Source organism: Theropithecus gelada, chromosome 1, assembly GCF_003255815.1.
Source record: "Theropithecus gelada isolate Dixy chromosome 1, Tgel_1.0, whole genome shotgun sequence".
Lineage (NCBI taxonomy): Eukaryota > Metazoa > Chordata > Mammalia > Primates > Cercopithecidae > Theropithecus > Theropithecus gelada.
In genome coordinates, this window is record NC_037668.1 from 84731237 (window position 1) to 84756519 (window position 25283).

General features: G+C 43.2%; 1 long non-coding RNA gene across 1 annotated transcript; it reads right to left on the minus strand.

Moving 5' to 3' along the window:
- Nucleotides 1-15250: 15250 nt before the first annotated feature.
- Nucleotides 15251-18487, minus strand: LOC112613759. The gene is made up of 2 exons (XR_003117008.1): nucleotides 18132-18487; nucleotides 15251-16714 (listed from the first exon to the last, which is right to left on the minus strand). It is a non-coding gene; the product is annotated as an uncharacterized LOC112613759 (long non-coding RNA).
- Between the last annotated feature and the right edge of the window lie 6796 nt (nucleotides 18488-25283).

Genomic DNA, 25283 nt, shown 5'->3' on the forward strand with positions numbered 1-25283 from the left:
ATTATATTAGGTTGGTGCAAAGTAATTGTGTTTTTTGCCATTGAAAGTAATGGTAGAAATGGCATTTCAAAGACCCGAACCTGAGAGAGTCTGGCATGTGTGGGTTTCTGGGGAGTGTGGCTGAAATGTGAGATGAGAAGGAGAAATAGGGCTGGGGTGGCCCCTTGAAAGATCTCACAGGCCACTAGAAATAAACTTAACAACACAAATTTACATATTTATGGTTCCAAATTCCTTCCCAGAATATACTGGGAGATCATGAATATCAAAATGACATTTTGCAACCTTCAAATTCTGTCACTCAAGGCACAGGCCTATAGAAAACTCCCAAAGTGAAGTGAAAAACAAAGGGAGATAACTATTCATTGCAAACAAATGGGGTTTATGATGTCTTTTAGGAAATCAGCCAAAAAAAAAAAAAATGCTATGGGCTTGATACTGCTTCAAGAACTAAAACTTAAGCAACATTTAACTGCATTTTGTGGTGAGGGTAAGGGTTTCAGAAGAAAACATGGGCCATATATACCCTCAGGTGCCAAGTTCAAAATGTAGCTTTCAGCAAAAGGCTCAAGTTTAACTTGGTTGGCAGTCTGGGGATCAGGGCCTGAAGTCAGAATTTATGATCTCTGCAAACATGCCAAGTCCTCCAATAACCCAATTACAGCCCATCCCTGATTACATGCCCCACACTCACTCAGCATTGCAACTTAGGGCAAGAACAGGAGGCTTCACTAGAAACTGCCTGCCAGGGAGCTGGAAAAACCAACCACAGAGCGTCCTTATTTGAAAGGGGTTCCTGCTCTCCCTGCTGCCCTCTCCTGCTGCAGACAGAACAGTCACTCAGTGTCTTTTAGGTTTATGACAGTTTTATTTAAAGTGCAATTTAATGAACACTGAAAAAAGAAGGGTTGAATAACCTCTTTGAGCCACTTTATTGCTTTTACTCCACAGCTATGATGTAAACTCCTCAGTCGATGTGGCCATTTTAATTTCTTAGATTTGTTTTCTATATTACAGTCCCAGCTGCATGAAGAAACAGTAAAAGAAATCAGAGACACCATTCTAAATGCACTTGGGGCAGGTTTTACAGGTGTTAGATGTTTTTGCTTTTTAAAGAAGATAAAGGAGCCCCTGTCTGGTTTTCTGTCTATTCAGGAACCTATTTCTCCAAATAATAGCAATGGAAGTCATTTTTAAGATCTGGAGTGCCAATCATTATCATCATGCTCATCATTCTCGCCTCTGCTACTTCCATGTCACCCATTACCACACCTCACTAATTACTGAGCTTGCGCCACTGAAGTAGATGCAGTGGCATCTACAATTCTGAGACAGAACCTTGGATTCTTCTAACAACCCACCAAGATTGGTAAGCATTGGTATTACCATTTGATAGATAAAGAAACTGAGGCTTGGAGAGAAAGTAAGTTTAGCTTAGGGATTGAAAACCATGCTCTGGACTTTGGAATCAGATCTTCTGTGTTGGGATCCCTGCCCTTTCACTTTCAGCTAGATGATTTTAACTTTTATTCCCATCAATAAAATGGCAACAATAATAGTATTCACTGTATTGCCAATTAATTCAGACAATCCAAGCTAAGTGTGAATCACAGTACTTGGTACATAGTATATTTTCCAGAAATGTTAGCTACTTATGATTATTATTGTCATCATTATTATTACTGGTGTTGTCAAAGTTTGCATTGTTGTCGAGAGGTAAGTTTGGATTTAACAACGAGGTCGGATTCCAATACTCAAGATTGTTTTACTATACCACACTGGGTTAGGCCCTTTTCATACATTATTTTGTTTACTCTGCCACTATACAACATTAAAGAAGTGATGAACTCCATTTTACAGATGAAGAAATTAAAACTGGAGGGGTCAAGTCAACTTACTTGCCTAAGATCAAAGAGCTAGTAAATAGCAGAACTAGACCTACTGACCTCGATCCCCTAGCTCTTTCTAGCATACTCCTACAGCCTCAATTCTTGGCTGTAAGCAGTCAAGAAATGCAACTAAAGGGTGTTTGAAAGACCCTTTATCTGGGACAAAATGTTTTCTGCCAAAATTGATGCTTGACAGTCTTTCTGCTTTCCAAATATGTATTCTTCTAATCCACTCAGTAAACCTCAGGATCTTCTTTACTCCAAGAACTTGCAAAGCCAGACCTTCTTGTGAGAAACGTTTACAGCAGCAATTAGTTACACACCAATACCTGACAAAGACTCCTGGCACCAGCTCCCAATTTCCTTCACCTTGGGAGGTTGCCAGCTGTGAGGGGCCAGCAACACATTCTGCAGCCCAGCTGGTTTCTTAGGAAAGAAGCATCCTTGGCCCTTTGGAGAAAACCATGCACTGATGGCTTTAAAGAGGAACTGTGTACTGTATGCTGCAATAGAAAAGCATTAACTAGGAGAGCCCTGAGTAGATCTGTATTCTAAGGCAGTCACATTATATCTCATCTCCATCTGTGAAATGGATATGCTGGTTTACAGCAGAGATTTCACTAACGATCCTTGCATGGAGAAGAAGCTGAATGATGGCAATCTCTGTCTAGACTTCCTGCTTTCCTTCTCATTAATTAGCTTAATCAATAAATATTAATCCTCTATATAAGATATGAACCCAAGCTACCAAGTTGTACATCGATTATGTTGTTACACACACACATACTCATATATAGATATAAATATAGCATATAATAGTTCTACATCACTATTCACATTGTGATCACAGAGACCATTCTCATTGGCCACCATGTAAACAGCACCTATTGGAGTTGTGCAACTCAGTGGCCCCACTGCAGATTTCAGTGGTGATAGTGGTGAACAAATGTTCTCTGTTCTCACAGAACTTCTAGGCAAATGGGTAACTTTAAAGGTCTACAGAGATCATTCATTCGATTACTAGTTCAGTGCCAACTATGTACAAGGTAGTGTTCTAGACATGTGAAAATGCACTGTAAATTGCAAAACATAATAGAAGTATACTATTAACAGCTATTTTCCTCTTATCTCTCCCTCTGAATATTTTTTTTTCTCTACCTCCAGTCTTACCTTTTCTAGTTCATCCACTTCACCAGATTCGCTCTTCTTTTATTCCCCCTTGGGTTTCCTAACATAGTGACCAGAGCAGAGAAGACACTGTGAATATTTGCTGGAGGAACGAATGCCTCCATGCTTTTGCACACATGTCACTCTCTTTCCAGAATGCTCTTACCCATGTTTATTGTCTGAAAAATGTTTGTTTTACTTGACTCAACCCAACTGCAAGTCCCCGAGGAAACTTTCTATCAGGGACGCAATGAGGGGTGGCCACTCCTCTGTGCTCCTAGAGCTCCTATACCTCCTCTACTGCGGTGTTTATTACACTCTAATTGTTTTTTACATTCTTCCCCTTCCTCCCTAGACTAGAAGCAACTTCAAGTACAGCAATAGGGTTAAGAACATGGGTTTTGGATTTAAAAGCCTTAAGGTGAAATCCTACCTCTACGAATTCTGTCTCTGTCACCTTTACAAAGCTATTTCAGTTCTCTATTTTCCTACTTCCTGATGAGTGAAATGGGGATACAGCTTTTCACATCCTAGGACTGCCATAGACATTAACCTTGGCCTGGTGCCTGACACAAAGCAAACCCACAATAATGATATTCTGATGAAGCTAGTTGTGATGTGGATAAAGAGAGAAGAGAGAAAGGAGGAGGAGGAAGGGGAGAAGAAAGAGAAAGAGGAGGGGGAAGAGGGAAAGAAGGAGGAAGAGGAAGACAATGATTATCATGATGATCATGGTGATTTTTAGTGATGAAATGACTGTGACAGAGTACATGTTCAGTAAATATGTTCAGAATTAATCAACCTGATGGTTTCAGATGGAAAAATTGAATCAGTTCTGTTAGGTGGCATTTCAGTTTCCAGTAATAGAAATGCTCCAATTTTGCCTCCTTCTGCACTCACGGACATGAACTCATTCCATGAAGTTTTCTTGGAGTTTTCACTCCAGTCTGCACCCCTTGACTCTAGTCATTCTGTGAAACTACCCTACGAAGTTACCCTCTTCTCACTCCCCTCTGTTTCCGAACCCAGGCTAGCTAACAAGGGGCACAGGACCCACTCTGTAAACATTTAGTTCTGCTCTGTTTAGACTTAGACTCAATTCACACACCCAGTTTCCACTCCCTCCCAGAGGCTACATTTTTCTCTCAGCAAAATCTGAAAAATATCAAAGAGGGCTGTAGCAAGACTTTTCTTTAAATAAAGGGCTAAGAAAACCAAATGGAGATGGCCTTGAGTTGGTCATACGGGCACTGGGTCAGATTTTGTTACTTAGCTCAGAGATGCCAGTTTCACGTAAAGAGCCAGAATAATTGAAGGGCAAAATGCATCAGGCAGTGCTGCCTGGAACGCACAGCTTAATGGAACATTAACAGAGATTTTTCTTTGGGTTAATTAACAAGAGGAAATAGTAAGACTCTGATGTCAGGTGATGCTGTACTTTTCCAATTTTTTGGAAGGGAGTTGTATTTTGAATATATTCCCCCTTTCCATGATCCTTCATATCCTGTGTGTTTCTCTATCACTGTATTTACTATCTTTTATTATCAATATCTATTTACTTTTCTGTTTCTCAGTAGATGGTGAATCCTTCAGTGGATATCATCATCATCAACAGCAGCAGCAGCAGTAACAGCTAACACTCACTGAGCACACGTATGCACTGGGCATGATTCTAAGTGTTCTCTATATATTAAATCATAGAAGCTCTACGGGAGGGAGTGTCATCAGGCAGGTAGGCACTTCCATGGAGAATCAGAGAGGTCAAATAACTTGCCAAAGTTCACACAGCCAAAAAGTGGTAGCACTGGGATTCAAACCCAGAAGCTGAAGCTTTAAAGCACACATTCTATAAGAGTTCCTCTCTCTCAGAAACTCTAGAATAGTGGTAGTGTAACCAAGAAGTTTAGCTTCAAAATGCATTTTAAAAACTTTTTCCTTTCTTGCTTTCAGCCTTGAAACACACTTTAAAACTTTCTTTCCCTCCCTTCCCACCTGACACTCCCTTGCACTGCCAGCTTATCTAATTATGTACTTAGAAATTCCAGGGGCTAATCTTGAAACAAACCAGCCCATGGCGACCCAGCTGTGAAATTCCAGAGATTACCTCCACGCAGTTAGTCAACAACCCAGCCATTGTTGAGATGATGCCAGCCCTCGCTCCAGGTGGGCCATGACTCAAGACAGTCACTGGGACAAGACAGATGAGCCTCTCACCAGCACCACCCTCACATGCCTCCCGTTCCGAGTTCCCCTTTTCAAACCTCATTCCATAGCCTAAAGTTTCCAATGGTCTCTTTTTGGTTTTTTTTGAGATGGAAACTGAGACCCACCAAGGTGAAATAATTTGCCTAAGGGCACACAGGCATGAGTGGCAAAGACCAAAGTCACCCAGAGGTCTTGAGACTCCCGATCCAATGTTATTTCATTCATACCACAACTTGGAGAAAAGGTTGTTGTAATGGACAAAAAACAAACAAACAAACAAACAAAACCAGCAGCAACACACACTTTTGTATGATATTTTTTAAAGGGTGTGGAAAGTGGTTCTTCCCTGTTAATCTTTTAAAAGTTTAAGTGATAATGCTGCTTTGTTTTTCTGTATCGACTTTTCAGTTGTTAAAAACCTTTCTCAACCTTTTTTTTTTCTTCTTCTTCTTTTTCTCTTTCCTGTCTAAGATCACACTCTGGGCTTTGAGGTGAGCCATTGGTTAATTCATCAAAAGTGGAGGGTAGAGGGCTCAGAAAGTGGTTTGAATTCTAATGTCAGCTCTGCTACAATTTTGGATTGGAGAGTTTTGATTATATCAACAACTACAAATATTAGTCTAGGATTTTATTCTTTTCATAGTACTTTCAAATACATTATTCTATATAATTTTATAGATAAATAGTTATTATTAGTCACACTTAGAGATGGGAAATCTGAAACTCAAAGAAGATAAGTTATTTGCTCAAGGTCACATTCCAAGTAGATGGCAGACCTAGACTCAATTTCAGGTTTCCAGTTCAAAGATTTTTTTTTAAAACCTCTGTCCTATATGCCATTCACCATCACTATGGTAAAAAGAACCAAACTAATGGTTAGGGATGGGGACTCTGGAGTTAGACACATTTGAATTTGAATACTGATTCTTCTCTATCTGTAAAATGGGAAAGATGGTTAACAGTAATAATACAGTGAAAAGTAATAAATAAAACTTCCACTTTTTCCAGTATTGTGATACAAAATTGCTTAATTATTATTCTGAAGCACATTATTTGTCACTTCTCTGTATTTAATAGGTCCTAACAAAATGTTTCATTATTTTGATTAATCTTTAAAAATCTCCCAGGGGCTTGTTATTTCAGATTTTACAGATGTGAAAAGTTAAAACCCAGAAGTCAGTGATCAGGGAGGAATACTGACGATGGTCGCAGGATCATTTCTGTCCATTTTCCACGCAGAGGGGAATAAACACTTCTCAGATTTCTTCGCTGAAGAGATAAGCACAGCTGTCGTTTTGGGAAAGGTCAAAATAGCAACACGATATAAAACACCTCCCAGGTTGATGGGGGAAGAGAGTGCACACAGTTATTTACATAAATTCTTTTATTTTATTTGCTGATATGGTTCATTTATTAGTTGCTAGGGTTATCACAGCAAGCACAACAGACTATGTGGCTTAAACAAGAGAAATGTATTGCCTTACAGTTCTAGAGGCAAAAGTCCAAGATGAAGATGTTAGCAGGGTTGGTTATTTTCTGAGGGTTGTGGGGGAACGATCTGTACCAGACCTCTCTCCTTGGCTTATAGATGGCTGCCTTCATGTTCACATGGTGTCTTCCCTGTATCTTCACATTGTCTCATTCCTGTGCATCTCTCCAGGTTCAAATTCCCCCATTTTATAAGGACACCAGTCATACTGGATTAGTGCCTACTCACGAACTCACTTTAACTAGATGTATTAGTCCGTTCTTACACTGCTAATAAAGACATACCTGAGACTGGGTAATTTATAAAGAAAAAGAAGCTTAATGGACTCCCAGTTCCACATGGCTGGGGAAGCCTCACAATCATGGTAGAAGGCAAAGGAGGAAGGGCAAAGGTATGTCTTACATGGCAGCAGGCAAGAGAGTGTGTGCAGGGGAACTGCCTTTTATAAAACCATCAGCTCTCATGAGACTTGTTCACTATCATGAGAACAGCACAGGAAAAACCCACTCCCATGATTCAATTACCTCCTGCCTGCTCCCTCCCATGACACATGAGGATTATGGGAGCTACAATTCAAGATGAGATTTGGGTGGGAACATAGCCAAAACATATCACTTGATCACCTCTATAAAGAACCTATCTTCAAATAAGGTCACATTCTGAGGTGCTGGGGGTTACGACTTCAACATGAGTTTGGGAGGGATGGGTGTCACTATTTGACCCATAACAGCCCACCTGTTATTACCATAAGTTATTGTTTGTAGAATTAACTGCCTTTGAGTTCATTGAGCTGTGCTAAGCTCTTTAAATGTATTAATTTATTCAAACCTCGGTTGAATGTTAAATCTTATGTTTATGGGCAGAGAATGACTTTTTAAATAACTACACAGAACAAAGGATATATCTAATTGTCCTGATATCTGTTAATGAAAACAAATCACCCCAAAACTGAGTGGCCTAAAACAAAAAACATTTTTCTGTATTTCACAATTTTGTGGGATAGGAATTTGGATGAAGCTCAGCTGAGTTCTCCTGTTCCACAGGGTGTTGATAAAAGTCATTTGGCTGCATCTCACCAGTGGCTGGTCTAGTCTGGAGGGTACTGATTTTAGTCTTGCAGGAATGGCTAGAAGGTTAGGCTTAGCTGGAACTGTCAACCAGAGTGTCTATATCACGTGTCTCCAGCCAGAAAATACTGGAGTATAGACTACTCACATGGCGGCTCAGGGCTGCAAGAGTAAGTGTTCTCATAAATGAGGTGGATGGGGTATGACCTTTTATGACACAGTCTCTGAAAGCACAGAGTGTTACATGTACCACACTGTATTGGTCAAAGTAGTCATGATTTCAACCAAGGGATGGGAACATGGGCACCATCTCTTCATGGGAAGATATCAGAGAACGTGAGGCCAAGTTTTAAAATCCCCCGTATAACACATACTAAACATCTACTACACACCCAGTGCTATTCTAGATAATGTAGATGTATCGTCAAGATGATACCTCCTGCCTGGGCCTCTTCCTTGAACTCTAAACCTGGCTGTGTAGCCCCCCTAAACATATTGCGTCTAAAACCAACACCTAATCTCCTTTGAAACCTGCTCTGTGTTAAGTCATCTCGGTAAACCTTGATTCCACTCTTCCAGATGTTCTAGCTTTACAACTTGGAGTCATCAACAATTTTCTTTTTTTTTTTTTTGGTCCAATACATTAGTAAATCTTACTGACCCTACCTTTAATCTATTTCCAGCATCTGACCACTTCTAGCCACTTCATTGCTAAGACTGGTCTGAGCCACCATCCTCTCTTGCTTGGATTACTGCAATAATCTCCTACCTGGTCAGCTGGCTTCTGCTCTTCCTGTCCCTAGCATCTATTTTCAAAACAGTAGTCAGATGATCCTTTTAAAATGTCAGTTGGATTGCATCATTGCCCTGTCCATAATGCCCAGGGGGCTGTCCATTTTGCTTAGAGGAAATGCTCACGTTTCAACAATGGCGTCCAGGGCCCTATATCATCTGACCCCACTCTCTCTGACCACTCTCTCCCTCACTTCCTCCAGCTCCAGTCATTCCTTGAGCACACCAACGAGCTTCTGCCTCAGGGCCTTTACATCTGCTATTACTTCTCCGTAGAATGTTCTTCCCTAAGATATCCACACAGTCCATTAATTCCCATACCTTTTTCAAGTTTCTGCTCAAATGCCACCTTCCATTGACACCTTTCTTGAAACGATCTCATTGAAAATAGCAGTCCGTCTTCCTGCCTGACCATCCTTATTCCCTTCCCTGCTTTGTGTATCTACATTGCACTTACTGCCATTTGACCCATACATAGATTTGTTTGTCTTCTCTCACTAGAATATGAGGTTTAGGAAGGCAGGTATCGTCAACCGTTTGGTTCACTGCTGCATCTGCAGCACCAAAGCAGGACCAGACCGCACAAAACATGTCCTCAACAAATATATGTTGAATAAGTGAGTATTTTGTTAACTTTAGAAAACAAAAAAAATCTTTCTTTCAAGATGAGAAACCACTCTTATTTCTCTTTTGATTTTTTTCTGTCTCTGAGCAGTGAAAGTTATGTAATCATATTAGCTTATCCCATAAAAATGTGATTAGCTAACAAACATACTCTTGTACATTTTTATCTAATTTGCCTAACATTCTTCCTGCTGTCCTATTGTAATCCTTGCTAGCAATGCTTGGCTTGTAGTTGGCACTCAACAGTTGTTATTGACACAGGTAAGCTCATGTCCCAGCTCTGCTACCAGCTGTGTGATACTGAGTAAGTGATAACATTGTCAGTTACCTCATCTATAATAAATGGGGCAATGGCATAGATCTCACTGTGTTGTCATCAGATAAACTGAAATGATGGATGCCAGTGCAGATCCTGGCCCATCAGAGATGGCAAAAATGTAAGTCAGTTTCCTTTTCTTACAGGCACGCTAAATATATTCAGCCTGGCACATTCCCATCAAGGAGGAGTTTCTCAAAACTTACTAAGTGGTACAGGAGAGGTGGGGGTGGCGGGGAGAACTCAGAGGAGGGAGATGAGGTCATGCCAACATGCCCCTGCTCACCCCTTTCCAAAACTCAGCTATTTGGACTGGAGTGATCTGTCACCGAGATAAAGATGCCCTGTGCCCTGAGACAAAGGAAAGCTTTTCCTGACCAGTAAAAGCTGAAACGTATCCTGTGTCCTGATTTAAAACCAAACATGTGGGTGAGAAGCCACATGATTCATGGGAGAAAATTACTTCACTCCAAATGTATAATAAAAATGTATGGAAGCAACACACACACATGCACATCAAAAGAAACTGACTTATTGAAGACGGAAATAGAGGAGAGTAGAGAATTGCAGAAGGAAAAAGGAAGATGTGGTCAGTCAGGCGAGACGTCTCCAACTATGCCAACAGCACTCAGCCATCCAAGGGGCAGGGAATGCTGGCGTGGGGCAGGGTACTTTTCCATACATCTCTATACAGGCACCTCTGATAATCTCACAAACTAGTTATTGTACTAGTAATTCACTTTCATGAGCAAAGGACCCAGGGCTCAGGATAACAGGCACACTTGCCCCAGGCCACACAGTTAACAAGAAGCAGAGCGCAATCTAGAGCCACAAGCCACAAAAGAGCACTGCACAGCCGGTTGCCCAGCACCAAGCACTGCCCTCTGACCAGGAGGCCCGCTAATCACTGTAGAGGCCGGATACAGTCCACAAGGGCAAGTAAACACAGTGAGAAGCCAGCGGGTGCTTCAGCAGAGGATCTGGGAATAGGTCAGGAGTCCAGCTGGCTGGGTAGAGCTGGGTCACATGCTGTCATTCCTCAGCACCTCCTGTCCCCTCATACTCCAAGTGGCACAGGACATGGCACACTCCTCTTCCCTCCCACCTGCCCTGAGCAAAGCCAGTGTGAGCAGAAACGCGCTGGCTGACACCCGACATGTTTATTCCTGCCCAGGAGGCAGGACGCACAGGCAGTTTTTCCACAGGGCTCTCAAATGGGAAGAACTTGACCTTCAAGAAAAGACAGGCAGAAAGCCAGCAGCAAAACTGAGATAGGCTTACCCCTTCCATTGCTTTCCTCCAAGTCAGAGTCGGGGAGATAAGCCCAGCCTCCCAGAGCTGGGTCCTGGGGCCAACAATCCGCTTTCCTCTGTCTCTGCCAGCCAGGGAGCAATCACTTCGCACAGGACACACCTGAGCCCAGGCTCCCCACCTGCCCCATCTGAGCCGAGGCTCCTCCCTTGCCTGGGGCTGGGCCAGGGCCGGCCGCCATCCTCCCAGCTTGGTTTAGACCGGCACCTGCCGGGGGCTAGGGAGAGTCCTCTGTCTGCAGTCCTGCCAAGACCACCTTTTCTCAGCAAGCAGCTCTTCCCATTGCTCCCCTCTGGCTGCTCTAACAGTCACTCACTCTCCAGGGCATTTCCCTTTGTGCCCAGGCAGCGGGAGCTGCGGAGGAATGGGGAAGGCAGGCTCCTGTTAGTACAGACCGTGCAGGCTGGATAGTGTGATCCCGGTTAGTAACAGCCTCCGCCAGCTCCGCCCTTGCAGAGGACTACTTAATTTCACAAACCCTTTCTCACGGTCAGGGAAAGCAAAGCCCAACAGGACAGCGTGCCTAAGCCCACAGGGGGATTTAGTGGAGGCCAGAAAAGGAGCTAATATAAAGGAACACCCTGTTTTTGGCCTGATATTTACCGAGGCATTTGGATTCCCATTTTAAAAGGTGAAGAAGAATGGCTGGGTGTGGTGGCTCACACCTGTAATCCCAGCACTTTGGGAGACCGAGGTGTGTGGATCACTTGAGATCAGGAGTTTGAGACCAGCCTGGCCAACATGGTGAAACCCCATCTCTACCAAAAATATTAAAAAAAAAAAAAAAAAATTAGCCAGGTGTGGTGGTGGGTGCCTGTAATCCCAGCTATTTGGGAGGCTGAGGCAGGAGAATTGCTTGTACCCAGGAGGCAGAGGTTGCAGTAAGCCGAGATCATACCACTGCACTCCAGCCTGGGGGAAAGAGTGAGACACCATCTCACAAAAAAAAAAAAAAAAGCGAGGAAACTGAGGCTCAGAGAGGTGGTAACACCTGCCCATGGTCACATAGGTAGTGAGTAGAAGAGCCAGAGTTGGAACCCAGATCTGGCCGACTCTAAAGTGATTTTATTTTGCTGGGGTTATTTTTGTTTGTTTGTCTGACAGAGTTGGAGATGGAAACCCAAGCCTCAGTTGCCAGTTTGGGGGCTTGTAGCTCTCCCGGGGTTGGGGAGGGGCAGAGTGGGTGGCCTGTGCCCTGCTTTATGTGTAACCGGTGTGACTTTTCTTGCTTTGTCAAGTTCTTAGAAATCTTCTCCTGTCCTGACCAGGGAGAGGAGGGGTGGAGCACAGGTGAGGAGACCCCACCTGAGGGCCATTTCGTATAACAGGTGATTCCCAAACCTGGCTGATCACCAGAGCGGCCTGGGAATCTATCAAAAAACACAGCATTTAAGGCCCAGACAAGACACTGCATCAGCGCTTCTGGCCCAGGGACTGGCAGTTTGGATTTTATAAAAGCCTTTGAGGTCTGTGTATTTTAAACTTTATTAATGAATGACTCAGTAAGATGTGCCTTTTACATCCTTCCTCAACACACATACACATCGGCTAAAAGAAAAACTCCCCAAAGCAGTACTCACTCTTACTGTGTGTAATCATGCCGATATTTTCCATTCTGCTCTGAGCCATGACATGCCATTGAATTAAATAACTGGTAGCACTTTCTTGACTTCATGACTCTCAGTTTGGCCAATGCTGCTGTGTAGACTCTGCTGCCAGTCAGTTAGAGGGCCCATTTCTGAAGCTAAAGGGGACCCAGGCCAAAAGTCATCTGTAGCTTTCCCTTAGCACTCTGGTTCACGCTCCTATGTGTATAAGTTTGTAAATAAAACCATGGAGGAAGCTCCCTGGAGAACTTGGAGCCCTCCCCACAGTCCCCGCTGACAATTGGGCTGTCAAATTCCCTTTGCTCCTAGTGCAAGAGCTCCCCCTAGTGGCTTCAGGCCAGCCTACACTGGCAGAGGGGGTGGAGCAGAGCAGCAGGACTCTCATCTCCCCCTTCCTGGGAGGGCTGGGAGGTCTCTGCATTTTGCTTTGGTTCAGGGCTAGTTACAGTGCTAGGTCCTAGGCACTAATCATTGGTAGCTGTTAGGGGTGGGTACTGTTTTGTCAGTCAGCTTAAGAGCTATGACTCTTGGAATGGCAGAGAATCCCTGGCTGTATGTCTTATGATCCTCTAGGTGTTAAACTCAGTTTCCCCACTAGCTGTTGGTCTTGGGAAAGTCAACTCTGAGATGCATGTTTCTCATCTGTAAAAGTAAATAAGAGTCTGGCAGTGTTGGCTTAAGGACTAATGGCCATGGGAAAATCTCCTGATAGGGTGGCTTAGCAATAAGTAAACACCAATAATGTCAGTTCCTCTCTTTCCCCTCTCCTCCTCAGTGGTTGGTGGCTGTGTCATTGTCAAAGTGCCCATGTAGCACTTGCATATACAAATGAAGTAGCATCATTTTATTTCCCTGTAATCATCCCAGTTTTCTCACGGGCCTCTATCCCATAAGTGGCAGATCCTTGTATTCAGTTGCTATAAGGAGAACTCATACATGACTACATGGGAGGGTAAAGGCAGAAGAGGTAGGTACAAAGTGCAGACATTGTGGGGAGAATTTCGGATGAGAAATTTGAGGGTTGACCTAAGTGGCAATAGATATCACTACACCTTATGAATAAATATTTCAATTCAGTAAAGATGTATGAAATCCTGCTATATCCAAGGTGCTTTGGTGACCTCCTGCTAGCTTTAGGCCAGGGTGAATCTTACTGGCCTAGAGCCAGGAAGGTTCACTTAATCATGGATAAAGAAATGACTAACTGAGCACCTGCTGCCTGCTGGGATCAGTGCCCCAGACCTTGCAAGCATCACTTTATTTACTCCTCATTATGATCCTAATTTTCCAGCAGAGGAAACTGAGGCCCATACAAGTTATGTTGCCTCTTCAGGTAACACAACCAGTGGAAGATCAGAGACTTCAGTCCAGGAAGGCTGACTTCAGAACCCATGCCCACAGGTGCTCTGTTTGCTTCTATTTAAATCTTAGAGAAATACAGAATCGTAAACTCACAGAATCAGAGAGCTTGAGGGGTTCTTTGAAGCAGTTTTTTCCAAACTCAGTTTTGAAAGTAGCCTATGAGAAAGCTTAGCAGATACTTAGGCTGAAGTTTGGCTCAACAGCTTCTAGATATTTCTAGTCATTCAAGGCTCTAGCTCCAGTTTGCTCCTCTGCGTAACAGGGATGACGTGCCATACTCTCCAAAAAGGGCCCATCCATTCTTCAGGGAACTGAGCAGCAGGAATCAGTATTTCCAGCACATTCTTAATGTTTCCAAACCTTGCTTTCAGTCTCAGATTCTGCTTGGAGCTCTGCAGTGTCTCCTATTATGTCTCAGTCTTTCATTTCTTAGCAAACATATTACTTACACTTTGTATCATAAGCAATGATGTGAAATAGAATACCCCGATGTAAAAAAAGGAGCATTTAAAACAGATCTGAAAATGGGAAATCATGTACCCTCACCTCCTTCTAGGGTAAACTTTGAGCACTGTATGTTATATGATGACAAAGCCAGACTGTGTCGATTGATTGTCAGAGTTAGGCTGGTGCTGCTAGAGTAACCTATTATTAATATTAAAATTCTTATTGGTTAGATTAATCATTTCTGAGGATTTCCAGCACAATATGTAATTTATTTATGTATAATTTATATCCTGACTGCTTTCAAAAGGGAGAGAAGGAAAGATGAAAGAAGTTAAATTTATTGAGAGTCTATTGTGTAGCAGGCTACACAGTTGCATATATTTTCTTCTATTCCTCATGACAATGTTGTGAGATAAAAGATGCTACCTCTGGTTGATGAATGAAGAAAGTGAGGCTGAGAAAGGTTAGGCAGATGTCCTGGCCATGCGGAGAGTACAGGTCTGTTTCTCTATCTGAACTCTGCCCTGCCCTAATCCATTGCTCTTTCCTCCATTCCATGGTGGCTGCAAAAGGGGTTGAGGGAGCATACCATTTAAAAAACAGGTAAAAAGGATGATTTGAAATGAAGATAATAGCCATGTAGAAGACAGGGCAGGTGGGAAGCTAGGAAGGGATGGATAATCAGGACATAAACATGGGACAATTCATATAAGGTATACAAGTATTTAAAGATAAAATATTTAAGGATAAAATGCCTAGAATTATCTTGGAGGTGCGTGGGTTCAAGAAAGGTCTTGCTTCCATTTTACCAGTTTTTGAAAAACATTTAGTCCAGCTGGTTTCTCCTTTGCCTTGAAGGAAGCTCGCATCTCAATTTTGTGCTCATCTAAGTAAACATCTTAATAAGTGCGTAATAATTTAGTAAGAGCTTTTTTGAAGAATGCTAAGCAAACATGACCGAGACAAGTTGCTTCTCTTTTAATAGTCTTTTAATAAGAATCTCACCACCTGCTTTGAGCCAGGTGCTGTGCTTGGAGCTAGGGATGTAGTAACCCTTTTGGTTCTTGTAAAGAAACGGTCTTCCCCCACTAATGCCAGTTACATTATATATGCATCACTCAGATGAATTATTAAGATGTTTTCTAATATGCTTGTCTTGTTGAGATCAAAGGAACACCATTCCTCTGTGGGAACAAGATGAAGCTTGCCTGGAAATAAGAAATATTTTCCAATGTCAATCACTCCCATGTTCCATCACGCAGAAAAGTGAGTCTTTAGACAGAAAACTCCAGCAGGGAACCCCCATCTCTCTTTGGGTTTGTTTTTCTTGGGTCTGGACTTCAAGGCATAGTCATACTACATGAATGCAATGTTCAGAGACTCAGAGTACTAGGATATAGGAGTGGTAGGTCTCTCCACAAAATCCACATGTCAATTGGTATCTTAGTCTGTTTGTGCTGCTGCAGCAAAATACCTTAACTGGGTAATTTGTAAACAGCATAAATTTATTGCTCACAGCCGAGGAGACTGGATCAAGATGACTGCAGTTTTTGTGTCTAGTGAGGGCCCCATGTCTGGTGAGGGCCCGGTCTCTGCTTCTAAGATGGCGCCTTGAACACTGCATCCTCCAGAGAACAGAAGGGCTAAAAAGGGCCCAGCTAGTTCTCTCTGGCTCTTTTATAAGGCATGAATCTCTGAAGCTTCAACATAAATTTTGGAGGAGACACAAACATTCAAACCATAGAAATTGGTATGTGACTTGAGACTCATAATTTAGGTAGCTGATTTCATATATGTTGAAAAGCTCTATCAAAGTCTAAGAGTTTGAATAGTTTCTCCTTATGAGGACTTGGGGAGGCAAAGCTTCTCTCTCACACTCTTGCACTCTCCCATGCATGGACTTAAGGCATGTGTGTGCACATCCCAGGGTCTGCAAAGGCATGGTTCCTGCTCTCAGGAGTTGCTGTTTCTGACCCTTTGTCATCCTGAAAGCAGCCCTAAGGACTGCACCTCCTTTTCTGCTTTAATGTCTATTTTTCTTCCTCATGTAGCTACATTACAGAGTTGCCAGCAGCCCAGGCTCACACTGCCAAGAGCTGGTACAACAGCTTATAGGGAGGTGGGATGTGGCAGGCCACACTACCATGGCCCCACGTGTTGGATCTCAGTCAGCTAGTTCTGAATGAGGATGCTGGATGAGACAGGCCATTTGGCCCTTGTTCATATTGCAAGGTAAGAGTCCTTTGTCATCAAAATGAAGGGCTCCTGGGAAAGGAGGTGGCCTGTGTCAATGAGATCCTGTTTCCCACTGTCTCCCAGAGCAGAAGATGCTACTCAAGCCACAGGAGAACAATCTGCGTACACATCAGCCAGGCGGAACTGAGCATGGAGGTCAGTGTATTCATTCAAAGGCATCTATCGCTGTGGCAGTTAATCACCTATATAAACATTTGTAGAATTGAATGACCTCATTTGATGCTCACAGCCAGCTAATAAAGAAGGCAGAGCACATAATGAGTCCCCATTTTACAGATGACAGAACAGCAGCTCAGAGAAAGGATTTGATCAGGGCAGGATTTGGGGAGTGTGGCATGTGGAAGAGGAGGAGGGAGTTGGGAGGTCTAGAGAAGAGTGCTACAAACAAGCAACAGAACCTGGAAGCTCCACGCTTGATCTGGTCACCCTGCTCACCTGTTCCCTTCCTTTCTCTTGGCTCCCACATGCCTCCTGCCCATGCCCACATCCGTGTCTCTTCATCCATTCAGGAAATGCTTACCTAATTTCCACTATGGTCTAGGTTAGACCAAGACACACAGTGGGGAACAAAATTCACACTATTCTCACCCTACGGAACCTGTAGTCTAGTTAGGATGTAAGGCACTAAACAAACAGCTGAATCATACGAGTACTCATACCCTCAAGTGCTGTGAAAAACATAGGGAATAAAATAACAAGGGCCCCCACTATGTCAAAGACCGTCATGAAGTCCAGTCATTCCTGAACATACTTACTCATTCATCCAACACATATTTATTGAACACCTACTCAGTGTGTTGAGCTAGGCTCTGTTCTATGGATTGAGGACTCACAGTGACCCACAAAACCAACTACTTGCTGCATTTCTCCCTTGGATGTTTCATAGATACCTCAAACTAAACAAGACCATGATTTAACCAATGATCTGACCCCTAAGCCTGCTCCGAGCAGCATCAAGCTCATCCTCTTTCCTGAGCAGAAAACCTGGACTTTCCTGACTCCCACTGATCCTTCACTTCTCAAGTGCAGTGGACTATGCCTCACTCAACAACATTCAGTGAGTATGCCTGCTTGACACACATTCCCACAGTGGGTGCCCGATGGTCACTGGCACAAAGTAGGCATAATCTTTGCATTAAGGGAACGAGAGTCTAGCTTCACCTCATGAAATGACTAGATCTCAGAAACATCTCTTCAATCAATGTGGTTCTCTCATTCCCCTCTATGGGAGGTTGTAAGTTTAGTCTTGGGAGAGGTACCCCTGCCTTCAATCCCCCACCTCACACCAAATGAGTCTTCTTAGTGTTATCTGATTGATCTTCCCAAGACAAATCTGACCATGACACTCCACCATGGGAAACATCCTCTAACTCTCTAATGCCTACAAGGGCAAGTCCAAATCCTTCCCAGGACATACAAGACTCTTTAGAATCAGCCCCTTGGTGCTTCTCCAGCCTTGGCTCCCATCATTGGGCTCCCTACACCTGCTAGACTGAATTTCTTCCCTTTTGAGCTCTCCATGCTGCATCTGGCCTCTCGATGTTGGCCTATCCCATTTTATCTACCTGGAATGCTGTCCCTTGCATAGCTGTTACCCACCTGTGCCATGTCCCTTAACCTTCCAGAGCTAGTGCCAGTGATGCCCCTGCATTGAGCCTTCTCTGATGACAGCAGAAGGTGATTTACTCAGTTCTGTATTTCCACAGTTCCTTCATCATTCATCCCATAATTGATCTTGCAACAACAAAACTGGTTTTATTCCTATCCATATGATAGCCTCTGTGAGTCCTTCATAAACTCCCCATCCTCCCGAGTATTTCTGAGGATCTTCAAAGGCAGCTTCCCAAAGGCCCCCAAGACCGACTGTCAGCTAGACCCATCATGAGTGGCATTCACCACAGTCTTTCTTTCCAGCTCCAATCCAGGGCCCACAAAGCTGTTGGTGGAATTTCACTACTGTCACCAGAGGCCATCCATCATGACACCACCAGTGTTCTTGCGTGGGCTTGCATCAGACTAGGCATGAAGAACTTCTGGTGCATAAACTCATTTTATTTTCACAGTAACTGTGAGTAGGCACTTACCCTCTGTTTTACAGATGAGAAAGCTGAGACCCAGGGAAATGAGGGTCACATAGATCAGGCTACAAGGCTGGTCAGTGGGAGGGCTGGGATTTGCTTTTGATTGGCCCTATCCAGAACATGTATTCTTACCTGCTGTGCATGGGCCATATACAAAGCCTCTGGACTGCAGCTCAGCTCACCACCCTGCCTTTGTCCCTCCACCCCTACACCTGTCTCTGCCAAGTAGGCAGTGGGGCCTTCAAGAGCAGAAATTGGTTCTTACTCATTCTCTACCCAGCTCAGTGCTAAACCTACAATAAATGTTTTTTAGTAAACATGTTACCTTTCTGGTGAGAGTTCATTCGGTGGGATTATTTTCCTTTTCTCATTTTAGGTCTAAGCTTCTTCTCAATAGCTGCTCAGCCTCATTTGACAGCCAAGCCTCCTTTAGAAGGACCAAAGTGATTTGAGAGATGTATGGGTCAGGAAAGGGTAGAACCATCCTCCACTGTAGCAGGAGTGTTAACTTCTGGCTGTTCCCAGATGCCTTTTAAATGCCTTGTTTCTATTCATTTGGCCTCCAGACCAATATGGAAATATAATAATGCTCTGGGCAGCATTGAGGAGACCATGCGGCCGTGTGCTGGTCTCACACACAGGGAAGCATTTCCATAGCCAGCCTGATATTCAGATCTTCCATTTTGGCCATGAATGTGCATCTTCTCGTCATGGGCAAATTGTACTGGGCTCTAGGAATAACTGTAAATTGGCCTCACTCTGGCTAAAGTCACATATTAGACCTGAAGAGCAGAAGGATAATGGATCCTTTGCCATTGTCCTAAGGGCCCCTGCCAACACTCTCAGATGTTCTGGATTCTCTAACTGTTCTGATTGTGATGATCTCACTCCACACCCAGTATCTCAACATCTGTCAGTGACACAGATGCTATGTAGGACTTGAGTGTGTGTTAACTTGAACAAGAGGATTGGGGTTGGAGAACCCAGTTAGAAAAAGTGGATAAGCTTTCCCAGAGCCATGAAAGTGTCTTGGAAAGTTTAAATATAAACATGATTTATGATAAGTAAACATATTTCTCCATTCACCCATTCACTGGTTTTATTATTAAACTGACCATTCTCAGGAACTGCTGGATGGGGAGATGAGCTGATGTACCTGCCAGGGTCCAGTTAGGAAAACAGAAATTGTTCTACCTATTGGAAGCAGGAAATTTAATATGGACAATTTGTTACACCAGGAGAGCTGTGAGGATACCCAGAGATTAGCAACAGCTGGGAGCCATTAAGCTACAGGGACAAATTGGAGGTGGTGTCATCAGGGTCTAGGAGCTAGAATCACTCAGAGGAAGTGTGAGAATCAGTATGGGAAAGTAATGGTCACTTCTACATTCTGAAGCTTCAAGAGAAGAAGTACCGTGGCTTCTTCCTTCCTCCCATCCTTCAGTAGTCTCCTGTGAGTGCCTTCCATTGACCAAGCCCAGGCAGAAGCCAGCTGATGCGGGAGCCTGAGACCTACAGCCTGTAGGGGTCAGAGGTCCTGCCATTTGGAGCAGAACAGGACAGGGCTGAAGAATGCATCTGTGGGCAACCTCTCTCATGGCAGGCACAAGGGACACAAATAATACAAGAGAAAACAATAAGTACCGTAATTGACTTTTTAAAAGCCACTAGATCAAAATAGAAAGAGCAATGACGTCCTTTTTTTGTGGAAGGAAAGGGTTCAGAAAACTTTTTGGAGGAGAAAGCATAAGCTGGGTCTTGATGAAGCATGAGATTTTGACATGAAAGCAGGGAGAGGCTGTTCCAGAAGGGTCAGCAGTATGATGGGGGCACAGTTTCTGGAATGGGTCTGGCATCCTCAGGGAGCAGAGAGAACTCTGGCAGAAGTACAGGGTGTGTCAGGAAAGCCATCCCAGGGGGGAAAGACCAGGTTGTGTAGCAGCAGTGTGGGCTTTGAATTGTGTACTGAGGACTTCAGATTTAGCCTGTAGGCTGGGAGAATTCTGATGCAGGGTGGCTGAAAGAGGGTGGTCCAGATCATCTTGGATGTAGAGGAAGAGTGCGACACCCTGCCACCTTCCTGTGTCTCCTTCTCCTCCCCGCTCTTCCTTCTCCTCTTCTATTAAGCAAATGGAAAACTCATGCACCCTCCTGAGTGTTTGCTCTTCAACATTTATTCTAATGCCGGGATCCAAAATATTTTTGTAATTCTCCATGGACAGTTGCCTTCAGATCCTAAGATATGTTATTTAAGAAGACAAATCTTTGCTTTGGATTTGCAAACATAGATTCAGTTTTGGTTTTCTTTTCTTCTTTTTAATTTTTTTGAAACATTACAGGGGATTGGGAATTAAATCAGATGCATAATGCAGTTGATCAAGCCATTATGCTTTTTGTTAAAATTGAGGTATAATTAATATAGCTGTGGCTCAAATATTCATTGGAATATGAAGTTCACCTCTCCAGGTGACTGCTCAGAAGAGATTCATTCGAATATCTAAGTAGTCTGTTTAAAAATCAGTCTCATGATTTTATGATTAAGTATCGTATGATTTACCTTAGGCATGAAGAGCAGAGGAGAAGAACAATCCCTCCCATTTGTACAGCACCTTATGCTTTCTAAAACACTTGCACAAAATCAAAGGAAAGTACAAAGAAATAAAGAGGGGGGAAAAGCATAAGGGCAAGGAAGTAAATTATTCTTACAAGACTTTTTTTTAAAAAAAAAAAAAACACTGCACTGTCAAGAGAGACAGGAAGTCAATATGTGAGCATATTTCAAGAAGTCAATATCTGAGGATATTTTAGGAAACTCATGGTCAGAGGTTAAGAAGTTGAAACCCACAATGTCCAGTTCACTTACAGATTTCTGAAAGGTTAAATGATCATTTTGAGTGATCACAAAATAATATTCACCATCTACCCGTACAACTTCTTTCTTACATCAAGGGAAAAAACATACCAATTGTAGCACACATTTTTGGTAGAATCGTTAGCATACACTTATCCCTGCTCCCCTTTCCCTCAGCTTTAAAACATTATTTAAAAAAAAAAAAAAAAAGTGTGCTCTCATACTTCTCCTACTCACACTTAAATCCCTCTGTGAGTTAAGGAAAAGCTGGTTCCTCCCTCTTCACCCCACCCCTCGCCTCCACCAATCAGATCCCACCAGCTCCAGATGTGGGACCCGATTGTCAGTTCATCAGCACATGTTCTCCATCTCAACGAAGGGATGGATTCAGTTGTAAGCATGTGATCTAAGCCAGCCCAATCAAGGGATTTTTTTTTTTCTCGAAATATTGGGATAGGGTTTCCTCTTGCCCTTAAAGCTCACTAGGAACATGTAGTAGCAGGAGCTGCTGACAGCCATCTTTGACCATCAGGGGAGTCAGGTTAAGAATGAAGTTTTACCAAGCAGAATAAAGAGTGGTCCTTGAGTTGCTAGATGGATTAAACCAGCTCTAAGACTTAATCTAGGCTTGAAGTTTCCAGCTCTGGAAGCCAATAAAATCCTATTTCAGTTAGCCCATTGGAGTTGGATCTTCTTTTTCTTACAAGTAAAAACCTGGGTGATAACCACAAAAATACTCATCCAGTATAAAAATATTGCTTATGTGAAGCACAATAGCTTTTAAACCAGGATTTATTCAGTCCTGATAGATGCCAAATGTTTTCACATACATTGTTTTGTTGATTCTTTATATATTTACCCTATCTTTAAATGAGGAAATGGTAGCCCAGGGGGACTAAATGACTTCCTTTAATAGTCAGGGTTGTTGATCCTGGCTGCTGTAACAAACAGTCTTCATATCTCAGCACTTTACTATATATATGAGTATTTCCTGCTCACATCACAATCTAATGAGAATTAGGTGGCTTTCCTGGGTGGGTGTCCTTTAGGCGATGACTCATGGATTTGGTTCACCTCCCTTGTGTGATCCTGACATTTTGGAATATTTTGTTTCCGTTGGTGTGGATTTAGAGACAGAGTGTGTGAAAAATCTCCAGGGAAGCTTCAGAGGTAAGGCCTGGAAGTGTGGCATCCCTTTTGCCCACGTCCTACTGTCCAGAATCTAGTTGCATGGCCAACAGCAAGGAAGGCTGGGAAATAGTCTTCCTCGTGCCTAGAGGAAGAGGGCGAGCATCTCTCTGTCACCCCTGTGGAGGGCCATCCCAGGATCCCGCCTGGCGCAGCTCGTAAATAGGGCCAGGATTCCAAGCTAAGCTTCTCATTCTACGGACTCCTTCCCCGTCTGTTTCTCTTGCTCCTGCTTCTTTTTCTCCTCCGCCTCCATCCCCCATACAGTCGTATTTAGCTAATCCCCTCCATACGTAGTTACACTGCTTATGCAAAGGCCAGCTGATATTTCTTCCCTCAGTATCTTCTTAAGGGAAGAAGAAACCCCCAGCCCCCCTGACATTTGATAGAACCACAGAAGCTGTTGTTACTTGAGAAAAATGTTCACCACATAATAATGTATACGAGGAATTGATCATTTACTTACCCTCAAAGCAGATGGACTTTATAAGCAGAAGTGCTCTGTAATGCAGGCATGACTGGGAAGAATAAATCAAATTTCTCTGTGTACTTAGGGGAGAAAGAATTAATTCAAATGCAGGGTCTGCCGCTTCAGGTCCGTTTACGGAAGCCACAATCCTGCACTATGACCACCAGGGGGAGCGCTAGGCCCATCCCTGCACAGGTAGCTATTTTTAGAGGCTGCTTCTAGCCTGGAGGAAGAAACCAAAGAAATAAAGGACTACGATACTTTTTTTTTTTTTTTAACCGGACCAACTTATAAATTATTTGTAAGTCCAATAAAAGGCAATTATCAACATTTCCTACTATTTCAAGAGTAATATATTCTATGTTAGAAAAAGATTCAATTTATTCCATGGCTACGATTCAGACAATGGGAAATTGGAGACAACCACAATCAAACAAAAAACAAAAAACAAAAAACAAAAAAAAAAAAAACAAGATTGTTACCCTGTGTAAATCTTTGTCTTTAAAACCCAAATCAGAGGATGTGAATTCTTGCCCTAGTGGGCATGAGATATTTGCCCTGAAGGCAGTGGAATTTGATGGGCTGGGGAAGGCGACTGGAAGGTATGTGTGTCCAGTGACACTGTGTAAAACTGTCATTCTTCCCACAGCACAAGGGAAGTGAGTCAGAGTACTCTTGTCCAAACAACTGGATAGTGTTTTATTATTTCTAACTCTGTAGGCATGCAATATAATAATGAAGCTCAGAAGATATTCTCATATATGTGTGTGTATATATACATACACACACAGACATATATATATACACAGAGAGAGAGAGCGTGTGTGTGTGTGTGTGTGTGTGTGTGTGTGTGTGTGTGTTGCCCAGGCTGGCCTCAAACTCCTGGGCTCAAGCAAATGTATCCTCTTGCCTCAACCTCCCGAAGTGCTGGGATTACAGGCGTGAACCACTACTTCTGGCCAAAAGAGATCTTCTTTTAATAAACAAAATTGTTGTTTTCAAAGAGCCCTCCTGTTCTCTCCAATCAGTTGTATAAGCATCACTTTCTTGCCAAGCAGCAGTGTCATGTAATGGGACAAGCCTGGTTCCTTGACTCCAGAAAAACAGAGCCCGAATCTTGCCTCTATGAATCAGTAAAACTGAGACTTTGGGCAAATAATTGAACCTCTTCCATCTTCAGTTTCTCTAATACAGTATCTATCTCCCAGAATGAACATATAGCTGGAATGAGGCAGTATACAGGAGTACCTAGCTCAACAAATATTAGCTTTCTACTTTGATAAGGTCTCTTGTTTCCCTACAGATGGCAACAAATACATTTGAACGGAGTGGCTGGATCCTACGTTGTCACATATTCTGAGTCTGTGGGTCTGGATGAATGAGGTTTTGTGTTGAAGCCATGGCAGGGATGAGGAGTAGGTGAGGGTGGACCCACTCGGGTGTGGAGGCGGGCTTACTGAATCCCTGAGCTCTAAAGAGGAAGCATGTTTCTAGGGCTATGTGTTCTCCAGAGAACTGAGGCCCTTCACTGAGCTGAGAAGGCCTTTTTCTCAAGCACAGGGAACAAAGCAGCAGGCAGTGGGAATGTGAACATGTAAACCAAGGCTCTCATCAGCTGCTGTGACTACTTGGAGACCTTTTCCTGACTGTGTGACAAGCAGAACAATAGGAGTTGATAAAGCTCAGAGCCTCTGCTGGGGCAAATGAGTGAATGTTTGTGTGCCCCCGAAATTCATAAGTTGAATCCTAACCCCCGATGTGATAATTGGAGGCGGGGCCTTTGGGTGGTGCTAAGGTTATGAGAGTGGAGGCCTTACAAATAGGATTAGTGCTCTTATAAAAGGGGCCGTGGAGAGCTACCTCACGGCTTCTGCCATGGGAGGTTACGATGAGAAGCTGGTGTCTATGAACAAGGAAGTGGGTTTTCACTAGACACTGAATCTGCTGGGGCCTTGATCTTGGACTTCCCAGCCTCTAGCAATGTGAGAAATAAAATGCTTGTTGTTTAAGTCACCAAATCTATGAGTATTCTGGGGTTATCATAGCCCGAATGGACTAAGATAGCTACTCTCTGGGGAACTTGGAGGTGTCTGGGGAATGTGTAGATCTTGGAAGAAAGTGAGTTGCAAGCATTCTGAAGATTACCAGGACTCTGGGGTTCA